We start from the raw sequence: 14,012 nt of genomic DNA, 5'->3' as shown, positions 1-14,012 counted from the left end.
CAATGTTGTAAAGTAATTAGCCTCCAACTAATAAAAATAAATGGAAAAAAAAAAAAGCCACTTTGGAGACAAGGAGGGAAGCATGGAAATCACTTAGAAGGCTATTGAAATTACCAGGTAAGGAATGATGATGGCTTGACACAGAATGTAGCAGTAGAGATGGTAAGAAGTAATTTGCATTTCTGTAAATAATGTCACTAGGATGTACAGACAGCTTGGAATGTGAGAGAAGAGCAGAATCAAGGATGGCACTGAAAACTTTAGCCTGAGCAAAGGACCAATGGAGTTGAAACTTTCTGGGAAAGGGAGACTATAGGAGTAGACTTGGAAGGGGAAGACCGAGAGTTTACTTGCCCATTTTTATTTTTTCTTTCCTGTTCTTTTTTTTTCTTTTTGAGGGCTGCCAAAGCAAGCCCTCCTGTTCCTTTTTTATCTTCTTTTTAGATGCATTTATCTTTAGTTGAAGGATAATTGCTTTACAAAGCTGTGTTGGTTTCTGCCATACCTCAACGTGAATCAGTCATAGGTATGCATATGTCCTCTCCCCCTATGGTTTGCCTATGAGATGTCTAAGAAGAGATACTGAGCAGGCAACTGGTTACATGAGACTGGAGTGAGACATGTCAGAGGTAAGGAAGCAAATATAAGGTCTAAGACCCTTCCCTAAGGTTACACTAAAAAGTGTCTAGACCCAGGATTCAAACCCCAAACCTGGGTTCTTCACCTCTGTGTTATACTGCTTCCCCAGTAACCCGTGGTGAACCAAGACTGGGTTTTTTGTTTGTTTGATTGATTTGACTGCACTTAGGCTTTGTTGCTGCATGCGGGATCTCTAGTTACGGCACGTGGGATCTAGTTCCCTGACCAGGGATTGAACCTTGTCCTGTGCATTGGGAGCAACATGGAATCTTGGCAGGGAGTCTTAACCACTAGGCCACCAGGGAAGTGCCCCCAAGACATGGTGTTTGATGAAGAACAGAGGGAAAGTTTTCAGGCTGCTGACCCTTGCTCTTGATGACTATAATCCCCCCGGCCCATCCTGAGTTGTTACTCAGGATTCATCTGCAGTCCCTCTCAGCATGCGTTTATTTGCCTTGATAAGAAAGCATGTCCCAGGAAATAGCACCCCATGTCTCTCTGTGCATGTGAGTGAATAGAGTGGGAGGAAGGGAGAGTTGTTGAAGATTTTTTCTTTCTTTCTTTTCTCCTTATTTTTCTTTCTTTTTTTTTTTTTTTTGGAAACTGTCCGGGGGACGTGGTGTTGCTGCTGGTGGTAGCAGCAACGGCTACAATCAGAGCTATTTCAAAGCAAAGAACTAATTTACTGCATGAATGACTTTAGCTCAAAAGAAGAAATAAGGACGATCAGGAGTCCTAAGGGAGCAGAATAATAGGGTAATTTACACGGGGAGATGAGGGAGATGGGAGAAACATGCAGGGTAATTCTTTTGCATAATCTTTATTTTATATTTTTGCCCTTTTTCCCTTTGCATCTCTGGGGGCAGAGCCTCAGCTCAGACATGCTTCTTGGCCATTCCCAAGGTTGATCCCTGAAAAAAATGAAAGGGCAAGCAAGATGTGGTTGCTCAGGCTGTGAAAGAGATAGTCGGTCAAGAGATGGTTTCATGGATGTTCCCTAAAGCCAGGTTCTATTAGAGGAATGGTCTGCGGGAGGCCCCCATTGAGCCTTAAGATTGCTGACAGATTGCAAAGGAGAGCTTCATATGCCTAGCTGAATGTAGTGTACAGAGTAGATGACATCTTCCACCAGCCTCAACTGGCACCAAAATAAGAGCTCTCTATTACCCCTGCTATGGACTGAAATTCTAGATTCATATGCTGAAATCCTATTGCTCAATGTGATAGTATTAGTTCAGTTCAGTTCAGTCACTCAGTCATGTCCGACTCTTTGCAACCCCATGAACTGCAGCACACCAGGCCTCAGTATCCATCACCAACTGCCAGAGTCTACCCAAATCCATGTCCATTGAGTTGATGATGCCATCCAACCATCTCATCCTCTGTCCTCCCCTTCTCCTGCCCTCAATCTTCCCCAGCATCAGTGTCTTCTCAAGTGAGTCAGCTCTTCGCATCAGGTGGCCAAAGTATTGGAGTTTCAGCCTCAACATCAGTCCTTCCAATGAACACCCAGGACTGATCTCCTTTAGGATGGACTGGTTGAATCTCCTTGCAGTCCAAGGGACTCTTTTTTTTTTTTTTTTTTAATTTTTTATTAGTTGGAGGCTAATTACTTTACATCATTACAGTAGTTTTTGTTATACATTGATATGAATTAGCCATGGATTTACATGTATTCCCCATCCCAGTCCCCCCTCCCACCTCCCTCTCCACCCGATCCCTCTGGGTCTTCCCAGTGCACCAGGCCCGAGCACTTGTCTCATGCACCCAACCTAGGCTGGTGATCTGTTTCACCCTAGATAATATACATGTTTCAATGCTGTTCTCCTGAAACATCCCACCCTCACCTTCTCCCAGAGTCCACAAGTCTGTTCCATACATCTGAGTCTCTTTTTCTGTTTTGCATATAGGGTTATCATTACCATCTTTCTAAAGTCCATATATATGTGTTAGTATACTGTAATGGTCTTTATCTTTCTGGCTTACAGCCCTCAGATTGGGAGAAAATAATAGCAAACGAAGCAACAGACAAAGGATTAATCTCAAAAATATACAAGCAACTCCTCCAGCTCAACTCCAGGAAAATAAATGACCCAATCAAAAAATGGGCCAAAGAACTCAACAGACATTTCTCCAAGGAAGACATACAGATGGCTAACAAACACATGAAAAGATGCTCAACATCACTCATTATCAGAGAAATGCAAATCAAAACCACAATGAGGTACCATTACACGCCAGTCAGGATGGCTGCTATCCAAAAGTCTACAAGCAATAAGTGCTGGAGAGGGTGTGGAGAAAAGGGAACCCTCTTACACTGTTGGTGGGAATGCAAATTAGTACAGCCACTATGGAAAACAGTGTGGAGATTTCTTAAAAAGCTGGAAATAGAACTGCCATATGACCCAACAATCCCACTTCTGGGCATACACACCAAGGAAACCAGATCTGAAAGAGACACATGCACCCCAATGTTCATCGCAGCACTGTTTATAATAGCCAGGACATGGAAGCAACCCAGATGCCCATCAGCAGACGAATGGATGAGGAAGCTGTGGTACATATACACCATGGAATATTACTCAGCCATTAAAAAGAATTCATTTGAATCAGTTCTAATGAGATGGATGAAACTGGAGCCCATTATACAGAGTGAAGTAAGCCAAGGGACTCTTAAGAGTCTTCTCCAACACCACAGTTCAAATGCATCAATTCTTTGGTGCTCAGCTTTCTTTATAGTCCAACTCTCACATCCATACATGACTACTGGAAGAACCATAGCCTTGACTAGACAGACCTTTGCTGGCAAAGTAATGTCTCTGCTTTTTAATATGCTGTCTAGGTTGGTTATAGCTTTCCTTCCAAGGAGTAAGCGTCTTTTAATTTCATGGCTGCAGTCATCATCTGCGGTGATTTTGGAGACCCAGAAAATGAAGTCAGCCACTGTTTCCACTGTTTCCCCATCTATTTGCCATGAAGTCATGGGACCGGATACCGTGATCTTAGTTTTCTGAATCTTAAGCTTTAAGCCAACTTTTTCACTCTCCTCTTTCACTTTCATCAAGGCAATATATTCTTGCCACCTCTTCTTAATATCTCCTGCTTCTCTTAGGTCCATACCATTTCTGTCCTTTATTGCACCCATCTTTGTGTGAAATGTTCTCTTGGTATCTCTAATTTTCTTAAAGAGATCTCTAGTCTTTCCCATTCTAATGTTTTCCTCTATTTCTTTGCATTGATCACTGAGGAAGTCTTTCTTATCTCTCTTATCGCTCTTTAGTTCTTCTTCACTTTTCTGCCATAAGGGTGGTGTCATCTGCATATCTGAGATTATTGATATTCCTCCCAGCAATCTTGATTCCAGCTTGTGCTTCCTCCAGCCCAGCATTTCTCATGATGTACTTTGCATATAAGTTAAACAAGCAGGGTGACAATACACAGCCTTGACGTACTCCTTTTCCTATTTGGAACCAGTCCGTTGGTCCATGTCCAGTTCTAAGTATTGCTTCCTGACCTGCATACAGTTTTCTCAAGAGGCAGGTCAGGTGGTCTGGTATTCCCATCTCTTTCAGAATTTTCCACAGTTTATTGTGATCTACACAGTCAAAGGCTTTGACATAGTCAATAAAGCAGAAATAGATGTTTTTCTGAAACTCTCTTGCTTTTTTAATGATCCAGCGGATGTTGGCAATTTGATCTCTGGTTCCTCTGCCTTTTCTAAAACCAGCTTAAACATCTGGAAGTTCATGGTTCATGTATTGCTGAAACCTGGCTTGGAGAATTTTGAGCATTACTTTACTAGCATGTGAGATGAGTGCAATTGTGCGGTAGTTTGAGCATTCTTTGGCATTGCTTTTCTTTGGGATTGGAATGAAAACACCTTTTCCAGTCCTGTGGCCACTGCTGAGTTTTCCAAATTTGCTGACATATTGAGTGCAGCACTTTCACAGCATCATCTTTTAGGATTTGAAATAGCTCAACTGGAATTCCATCACCTCCACTAGTTTTGTTCGTAGTAATGCTTCCTAAGGTCCACTTGACTTTACATTCCAGGATGCCTGGCTCTAGGTGAGTGTGAGTGATCACACCATGGTGATTATCTGGGTTGTGAAGATCTTTTTTTGTACAGTTCTTCTGTGTATTCTTGCCACCTCTTCTTAATATCTTCTGTCTCTGTTAGGTCCATATCATTTCTGTCCTTTATTGAGCCCATCTTTGCATGAAATGTTCCCTTGGTATCTCTAAGTTTCTTGAAGAGATCTCTAGTCTTTCCCATTCTGTTGTTTTCCTCTATTTCTTTGCATTGATCACTGAGGAAGGCTTTCTTATCTCTCCTTGCTATTCTTTGGAACTCTGCATTCAATTGGATATATCTTTCCTTTTCTCCTTTGCTTTTTGCTTCTGTCTTTTCACAGCTATTTATAGGGCCTCCTCAGACAGCCATTTTGCTTCTTTGCATTTCTTCTTCTTGGGGATGGTCTTGTTTCCTGTCTCCTGTACAATGTCACAAACCTCCATCCATAGTTCATCAGGCACTCTGTCTATCAAATCTAGTCCCTTAAATCTATTTCTCACTTCCACTGTATAGTCATAAGGGATTTGATTTAGGTTGTACCTGAATGGGCTAGTGATTTTCCCCACTTTCTTCAATTTAAGTCTGAATTTGGCAATAAGAAGTTCATGATCTGAGCCACAGTCCGCTCCCAGTCTTGTTTTTGCTGACTGTATAGAGCTTCTCCATCTTTGGCTGCAAAGAATGTAATCAATCTGATTTCAGTGTTGATCATCTGGTGATGTCCATGTGTAGAGTCTTCTCTTGTGTTGTTGGAAGAGGGTGTTTGCTATGACCAGTGCGTTCTCTTGGCAAAACTCTATTAGCCTTTGCCTGCTTCATTCTGTACTCCAAGGCCAAATTCACCTGTTACTCCAGGTGTTTCTTGACTTCCTACTTTTCCATTCCAGTCCCCTATAATGAAAAGGACATCTTTCTTTGGTGTTAGTTCTAGAAGGTCTTGTAGGTCTTCATAGAATCATTCAACTTCAGCTTCTTCAGTGTTACTGGTCAGGGTATAGACTTGGATTACCGTGATGTTGAATGGTTTGCCTTGGAAACGGACAGAGATCATTCTGTCGTTTTTGAGACTGCATCCAAGTACTGCATTTCAGACTTTTTTGTTGACTATGATGGCTACTTCATTTCTTCTAAGGGATTCCTGGCCACAGTACTAGATATAATGGTCATCTGAGTTAAATTCAGCCATTCCAGTCCATCTTAGTTCGCTGATTCCTAGAATGTTGATGTTCACTCTTGCCATCTCCTGTTTGATCACTTCCAATTTGCCTTGATTCATGGACCTAACATTCCAGGTTCCTATGCAATATTGCTCTTTACAGCATTGAACCTTGTTTCTATCACCAGTCACATCCACAATTGGATGTTGTTTTTACTTTGGCTCCATCCCTTCATTCTTTCTAGAGTTATTTCTCCACAGATCTCCAGTAACATATCAGGCACCGACCGACCTGGGGAGTTCATCTTTCAGTATCCTATCTTATTGCGTTTTCATACTGTTCATGGGGTTCTCAAGGCAAGAATACTGAAGTGATTTACCATTCCATTCTCCAGCGGACCACATTCTCTCAGGCCTCTCCACCATGACCTGTCCATCTTGGGTGGCCCCACATGGCATGGCTTAGTTTCATTGAGTTAGACAAGGCTGTGGTCCATGATAGTATTAGGATGTGGGAACTTTGGGAGGTAATTAAGTCATGAGGGTGGAACCCTCATGAATGAGATTAGTGCCCTCATAAAGAGGCCCCAGATATTTCTCTCCCATCTTTCTACCATTTGAGGATACAAGAAGTAGGCAGTGTATAGCCCAGAAGAAGGCTCTTGCCAGGATTCACCATGCTGGAAAACTGATCTCAAAATTCTAGCCTCCAGAACCATAAGAAATAAATTTATATTGCTCATAAATCATCCAGTCTATGGTAGTATTTTTAAATTTTTTTCTTTAATTTGGCTATGCCACATCTTAGTTGTGGTACATGGGATCTTCAATCTTTGTTACAGCATGCGGGCTCTTTCATTGCAGCATGCGAACTCTTATTAATTACAGCATGTGGGATCTAGTTCCCTGACCAGGGATCAAAGCCAGGCCTTCTGTGTTGGGAACAGAGTCATAACCCCTGGACCACCAGGGAAGTCCCTATGGTAATTTGTTGCAGCAGCCTGAACTAAAACCAACCCAGATTCTTGGTTAAGAAGATGTGGGATGGCTGGATGCTTAGAGCACATTTGGTCCCAAACCCACATATTCCAAGTCAAGGAAACCTCCAAGGCCTGGGCTCCAAGTCTTATTCCAATACATACTAGCTATATGACCTTGGCTAGACCCTGGAGTCCTGAGTTTTCTCATGCATAAAATCAAGATTGTCATCCTCTTCACTGACATGCATGAGGATCAAATGAGTTGGTCCCTGACAAAGTTCTTTATAAATTGCAAAGTACCATATAAATGTGAGTTACTGTTATTACTTACCAATGAAGGAAACTGAGTTCCAGGGGAATTAAGTGACTCGTCCAAAGTCACATTGAAAGTAAATACAGATGAGAGCTTGAACCTAAGTCTCCAGTGTTCTTTCCATAGAAAAGACAGTGTGGGATAGTGGTTAGAGTACAGACTTTGGAACAGGCTGCCAAGTCTGCTGTTTGCTGGCCATGGGCCTTTGGTTGAGCAAGTTATTGTCCCTGTGCCTCAATTTCCCCATCTGTAAAATGAAGGTAATAATAATACCAACCTCAGAGAGCTATTATGAATTAATATGTGAGTTAATATGTGTGAAGTACTTGCCAATGGTATTTAATACATGTCATTTAATAACAGCTATCACTGTTACTCAGGAAATATGGGCTAAACTCAGGTAATCTCAGGCATGTGGGGATCTACACTTGAGGATCCTCTCAAAGACCAAGAAAGGAGAAAAGAGAGTCATGTACAGCAGTGAGAATTCCAGTTAGGTTGAGTTAGAACTTCAAGTGTGGTAAAGGCAAATGGTCCTGCTTCAGAGTCAGGAGACCTGATTTCTGGCCCCAGTTCTGCCACCTACATAGTCTCTCCAAGATCCAAGTGCCTCCTCTACAAAATGAAGCTGACAATACTTTCCAACCTGTTCATGCTACAGGACTTTGAGTATACCAAAGTGGGACACATCATAGAGTATGAAGTTACCTTTACAACTCCCATACCAGACTGGGAACTGTTTAAAGGAAGGATATCACTTTATAACCCTTGTGTCCAGATCCTGGCATACCATAGTAGCTCAATGTTTGAGTGAATGTTTGTTAGAGATTAGAAAGTGTCATTAGCTGTTAGAATTCTTTCTGAATAGCTGTCAGCTGCACCTTTTTGCCTTTTTTAGAATGTAGGAAGCAGCAGGAGCCTTACCCCACAAATACTCCTCTAACCTATGACCTGGGCAGATTAAGACAGACCTTTAAAGCCTAAAGGAAATGGCAACCCACTCCAGTACTCTTGCCTGGAAAATCCCATGGGAGGAGCCTGGTAGGCTACAGTCCATGGGGTTGCAAAGAGTCGGACATGACCGAGCGACTTTACTTTACTTAAAGCCTAAAAGCTAAAGCAGATAGGAAGAGAGGAGCCTAACATCAAAGACCAACCCAGAGTTGAGCTCCTGATGCTGACAGTGATCATGACCCACTGAACCAAGATTTGGGTGGGGATGGGGAAGGAAACCCCTAAGCCTCGTTCAAAGTATCCTGTTTCCTAAATTCTAAAGTGAGCATCACCAATCTGACCTGGACACCAGGTTCATCCTTCCTGGAGGCAGAAACATGGACAAATTGACATTGACCACATTTTGCTTCCTTGGTCATGAAATTCAACATTAGCCACAGTTTTATGTGCCCTGGCTTTCCCCATACCAGACCTCTTTGTCATTCACCATAATTAAACATTCACAAAAACTCCATAAAATTCCAGTTATTGCTACAAACAGAAGATCAGGAGTTAGTCTCTGTTACCTGTACATAAATGTTCCTACTTAATGTGTAAAAGCACCTATTCTATGATTGAATGGGCTCTAGGTTTATGGTTGTAGCTGTTGCGTTCCTGTAGCCTGTGGTTTTATGGCCCTAATTCCATACTAAACCTTAGTTTTAATTTTCTCCTCCTACCCTGAAGCCAGAGTTTCCTGGATGTGGGGGAAGGGAGAAGTTTCCTGCCCGATCACTCTAGGCCACCTGTCACAGCAAAATTTCTCACTAGAGCCAAACCAACCCACCTGCTCCTCCATCAAAGAAGAAGGTCACCTACCCTGTGGGGAGGAGGCCTGAGCAGCCCAGATGCCCTCTGTGTTGGAGGCCTGAGCTTCGAAAGTAGCAGGTTTGTCCTGTAAGTGTGCCAGGGCAGTGCCAGTTGTTCCCGGCCCCAGGAGATACCCAGGCTAAGGCAAAGGAAGAGCAGGGTCAGATAAACAGGTCAGGAGAAGAAGACCTGACCCTAGCCACAGGCACAGCATCATTGAACAAAGAGAAACAGGAGGAGGGCAGGGAACAAGCTCTGTCTCTGTCCGTGGTGCTGACTCACGTTTGTAACACTTGGTACTGTTTCTCCCTAACCCCAGGATTCCGGTGACTCCTGTCCAATCTTCCTTTGCTTTTATTTCCTCTCTTCGTGACGTTTTAGCAGTTTTTACTCTGCTGTAGAATAAGCAGAATTATAACCTGTGTCTCACATTTACGCCATTGTTTTCAAGTAATATTGGCAGTTCTATCACACTCGCACCATTTCCAAGAGTTTTCTTTTGAGCACGTTGAGGACTCCTCCCCATAACACATCATTTCCTCACACAGTCCTTACTCACAGTGTAGAGGTGAGACGTAGAGAGAGAATGGCATCAGCAGGAGCTGTTGGGTGAGCAAAGTTGGTCCCAGCAGGACACCTCTCCACCTGAAGATTTAGTAATTTAGGGAACCACCAAACAGCCTTTGTGGAGCAGAGTGGGTTGTTTGAACATTTCAAAATCTGAAAAGCCACTTAGTGTGACCAAAAAAAAACTCTCCCAAGAGGCATAGTTGGAGGGCAAGGATAAACAGGAAGAAGCCCCACCTCAGCTCCACTCTCCAGAGAAGGGAGAAGGATGGACTTGCTCTATGAGGAAATCTGGTATTTTACCTGCCAAGGTATTTTACCTGCCAAGGTATTTTACCTTGGCTGCCTACAGCCAAGACAGGGCTAAGGATGGGAAATGATAGGTGGTTTGATAGGACTCCCTAGGGGGATTCTTTTAGGTCCATTCTCTTCTTACCTGTGGACTTGTCATTCATGTTGGAGTGGAAGAAATATGGGTTCTGAACTGGAAACAATAATCTATCACTTGCTAAATGGTGAGTTTGGGCCAGATATTTAATCTCTCTATAGACTTCTGCTTCCACATATGTAAAATGTATGATAACAGCATCCCTCTTCACAGGATTCTCATGAGGACGCAATGAAATAATAAGTGCAAAACACCCAAAGCATGATGAGGACTCGGTGAATGGAGGGTGAGTCTCTTCTGTCCTCCCTTCTGTGCTTCACTCTTCTCAGATACTCAGTGAGACTTTGAACGTCTGCTCAGAAACCCCAAAAGGCAAAGGTTCTTTGAATTTCAGATTACTGAAGCTCAAATCCTTACCCTACTCTAAAGATAGGACCAGAGAGGAAAGAGGGATTTTTGAGGCCAGTTCTAATGTTCTTAAGACTTTGGGGTGGGGGGTGGGGAATCATAAAATCATGGATATTAGTCATCGGTAAAAGAATCATTGTCATATCATGGAATGAATCACTCACACTCATCCAATGAGGGAGAAGAAAGAGCCATTTAAGTAAATAATCTGTTCCTTTTCTGTTCCATGCCCCCATAGTTCTTCTCCATGAACCCTTCCTCCATATAGATGGGAATATTTGGGGAAATAGGCATTAATAGAAGTTCTAATCAATGCAACATGGATATGAACTTGAGCAAACTCTGGGAGATGATGAGGGACAGGGAAGCCTGCCATGCTGCAGTCCATGGGGTCGTGAAGAGTTGGACGCGACTTGGTGACTAAACAAGAACCACCACCAATGCAACCAGGTGCAACCAATGCACTAAAGTAAGAGAGTTGGAATAAATGTCCTCTAAGCTTCTTCAGCCCTGATTTTGTTACAGGTACACTGAGGCTTACACAAGCGGCTTGTAAGCAGGGCTTGAATCCTGTGCTTTAACACCTATCACGCCTTAGATCTGCTTAGAGTGCCTTTCACTGGTGTGCACAAAACTTGATGGCTGATGAATGGGGAACATTATGCCTAATTGGCTCAGATATGCAATTCTCATTGGCCCCAAGGTCTTCAAAACCATGGACCTTCATGAACCATGGAACCTGTTCCCAAGGGGAAGTTGGTTGAGAAGACTCACAAGAGAGAAGAAAAACAAGAACAAAAACAAGAATGTCAAGAGCTAGCAAAGACCTGAGAGATTTTTCTAAACTTAATTAACCGTTTTACAGATGGGAAAGCTGAGGCCCGGAGAGGAGGAAGGACTCTTCTGAAGTCATACAGTGACCAAGTGTGCTCTTTATGACTCCAAGACCTTTTGTTCAAGCTCAACAAATACAAATTCCAACGACTTCAACTTGCTAGAGGTAGATGATGTTTCTATGTCTGTTCCCAATTTGAGTTTCTCTGCTCCAAATGACAAGGAAAAGGACAAGAGAATCCTTTACTCGAGGCTTCTTTGTGATAGTCTATGTCAAACAAATTTAGAAAGTAAGAATTCCTGTCCTGGGAATGAAATTGCAAACACACACACACACACACACACACACACACACTCAATTCAGTATTATTGGGTTCCCTGAGGGTGACTCACCTCCCATCAAGAGAAAGTCCACCTGAGTGCAGAGACCTTCCTCTTTACCCCAGCACCAAGCTGAATATTCTTCATCAGTCATCTTTTTGCACTTGAACCTTATATTTTCCCCTTCCAGCTCCCTTAACTTCTTTAGACCAGCTTTCACTGAGGCAAGCAGACTGTCTCCCTCACTGGCCCAAGCATTCCCTCTGGGAGGCAGCCAGAATGTCTCTGCGCTGGGTATACCTTCCCACTAGGAATTATGCCTCTCTCATTGGGCTCATATTCCCACAGGACCCCAGCAGGCAGAGCCTGGTCTCTTCCTCTTGCTCCTGAATACTTAGGATGCTAGTGTAAGCCCCAAGGAATGGAATAATTATAAGAAAATTATATTCGGGCCAGGAGTTTTTCAGGAATCAGACACCTTCCTAAAAGCGTGAAGGGAAGTGCAACACCCAGGAGTCTGAGACGTCTCTCACTGCATTTTTACAGGTTTGCATCCTACCTCCCGTTCTCCACATCCCAGCCCCAGAAACATCTTCATTATTCAGTGCATCCAATAGCAGGAAAGGCTCTGGGATGCATCTGGGAACTTTGGTGCTAAGCGGCTAGTTGGGTTCTGTGGCTTGGAGGGAGGGGTCAAAGAAAGAGGAGTTATTGTGCCACCGAGAAATTTATTCAGGCTTCCTTGCGCACTGGAGCCCTGAGCCTGGGCTGTCTCCTGGCTCCCTTCCTGGTGGCAGACATATACCTGCAGAGGTGGAACCAGTAGCTAAAGGACTTGGTGTCTGAAGGTGGTAATGATGAGGTCCTACACAGCACGAAGACTCCACTCTAGTTCACTAATGACAAAGGGCAGCCTAGATGCCTGGATAACCCTCCAAGCTATTCTTGGTTCTCAACTTCGGGCTGGGGAGGGAGCCCCCAAACTCTCACCTCTTCAGTGCAGAAAGACAGCGCTAAAAGGGACTTTGTAAATCATCTTCCCGAATCTTCTCATTTTACAGATGGACAAATAAAGGCCCGGAGAAATTCATCTGGCAATTTAGCATTGACGTACGTCTCTGGAACTCAGAACTTCCAACTCTTGAGCCACAGATAGGCACAGTGGTAAAGCAAAAAAGGCTCTGGAGTCAGATGGGGCTGCTGGCTAAACCCTGACTCTGCCACCTGACATGCTGTGCTCCTGGGCCAATCACCTAACCTCTCTGAGCCTGTTTCCTTGGTGATGATGGGGTTGTGCAGATTTTAACGAGATGGCATGTGTAGAAGAGCTTCATATACAACAGTGGATCACAGAAGTGAATCCTCTTTCCCCAGTCTGGATCTCCTCTGCACCAACAGTCTGCCCCCTACTCCTCAACCCCATTAGAAATCTGTTCTCCCCACCAGCCTACAGGACCTCTGCCCTTTCCTTTCCCGCCACCATCGAAGTGCTCCCAACTCCCTCCGCCAGAGTAAGAGGGGGAAGGAGGGTTCTTGAGTCCCTTCTAAACTCTCGTCCTCCCTACTTCATCCTGTTTTGTCTTTCCACCCATCTCTGAGGGACAGCAGAAGTTCTAGTACAACCAAGCAGAGGCAGGGATCAGAACAAGGTGGGAGGAAGCCAGCAAGGTCTGCAAGCTGGCCTCTTTGTTCCTGGAAAATAGTGCAATTTCCCTTCCTTTCTACAGGAAGCTGGGTCCAGTGAGACAGCGAGAGCTGAGGGGTTGCCGTGGTGAGTAATGGCCCCAGCAACGACTCTGCCCTCTGCTTGCACCTCATGCCCCAAAGATGAACCTGGGGCCCATGAGTCAAGGGGAGTGACAACTTCAACTCAGCTCTGGCCTCCACCCCAGCCCCTCAATCCTTGGCAGTATTTCTCTCCCCCAGGGAGTCTTCCAAACCTGGTCTTGTGAGAAGCCACAAGAGCTCATTTGATGCAGTGCAACAGGGGGAGATGAATGCCCAGAGGGGCACAGGGCCTCATCTGAAGACAGATAGCCACTCAGAACACTGAGACCTCTGAGCCATCGGCGCTCCCTCCTGCAGGGGCCTCGGGACTTCCTGACACCCCTCCTGGGCCTGCCACTAGCCCACCTGCTTATCTATAAAGGAAGGGATGAAAACCCGACAGACCTAGATGGAATGTTAGCTTACTAGCGATGTGACCTCAGGTAAATTACCTAACCTCGATGTTCCCATCTATAAAAGGTAATAATGATGGCGTCTCTGCAGCCATCAAAGAATTGATGGATTGGCTATTTAAAGCGCTGCTCATAGTGCCTGCACACAGCAGGCGCTTAATATGCATGAGTTCCCTCTCAGCCCCATTCTCAGACCCTATGCATTTTTCCCCCAGTAAAGAATCCACCTGCAATGGAGGAGATGTAGTAAATGCACTTTTGATCCCTGGGTTAAGATCCTCTGGAGCAGGAAATGGCAACCCACTTCAGTCTTCTTGCCTGGGAAGTCCCACGGACAGAGGAGCTTGG

This window comes from Odocoileus virginianus, chromosome 17, assembly GCF_023699985.2.
Source record: "Odocoileus virginianus isolate 20LAN1187 ecotype Illinois chromosome 17, Ovbor_1.2, whole genome shotgun sequence".
NCBI lineage: Eukaryota > Metazoa > Chordata > Mammalia > Artiodactyla > Cervidae > Odocoileus > Odocoileus virginianus.
This window is presented reverse-complemented; position numbering follows the sequence as displayed.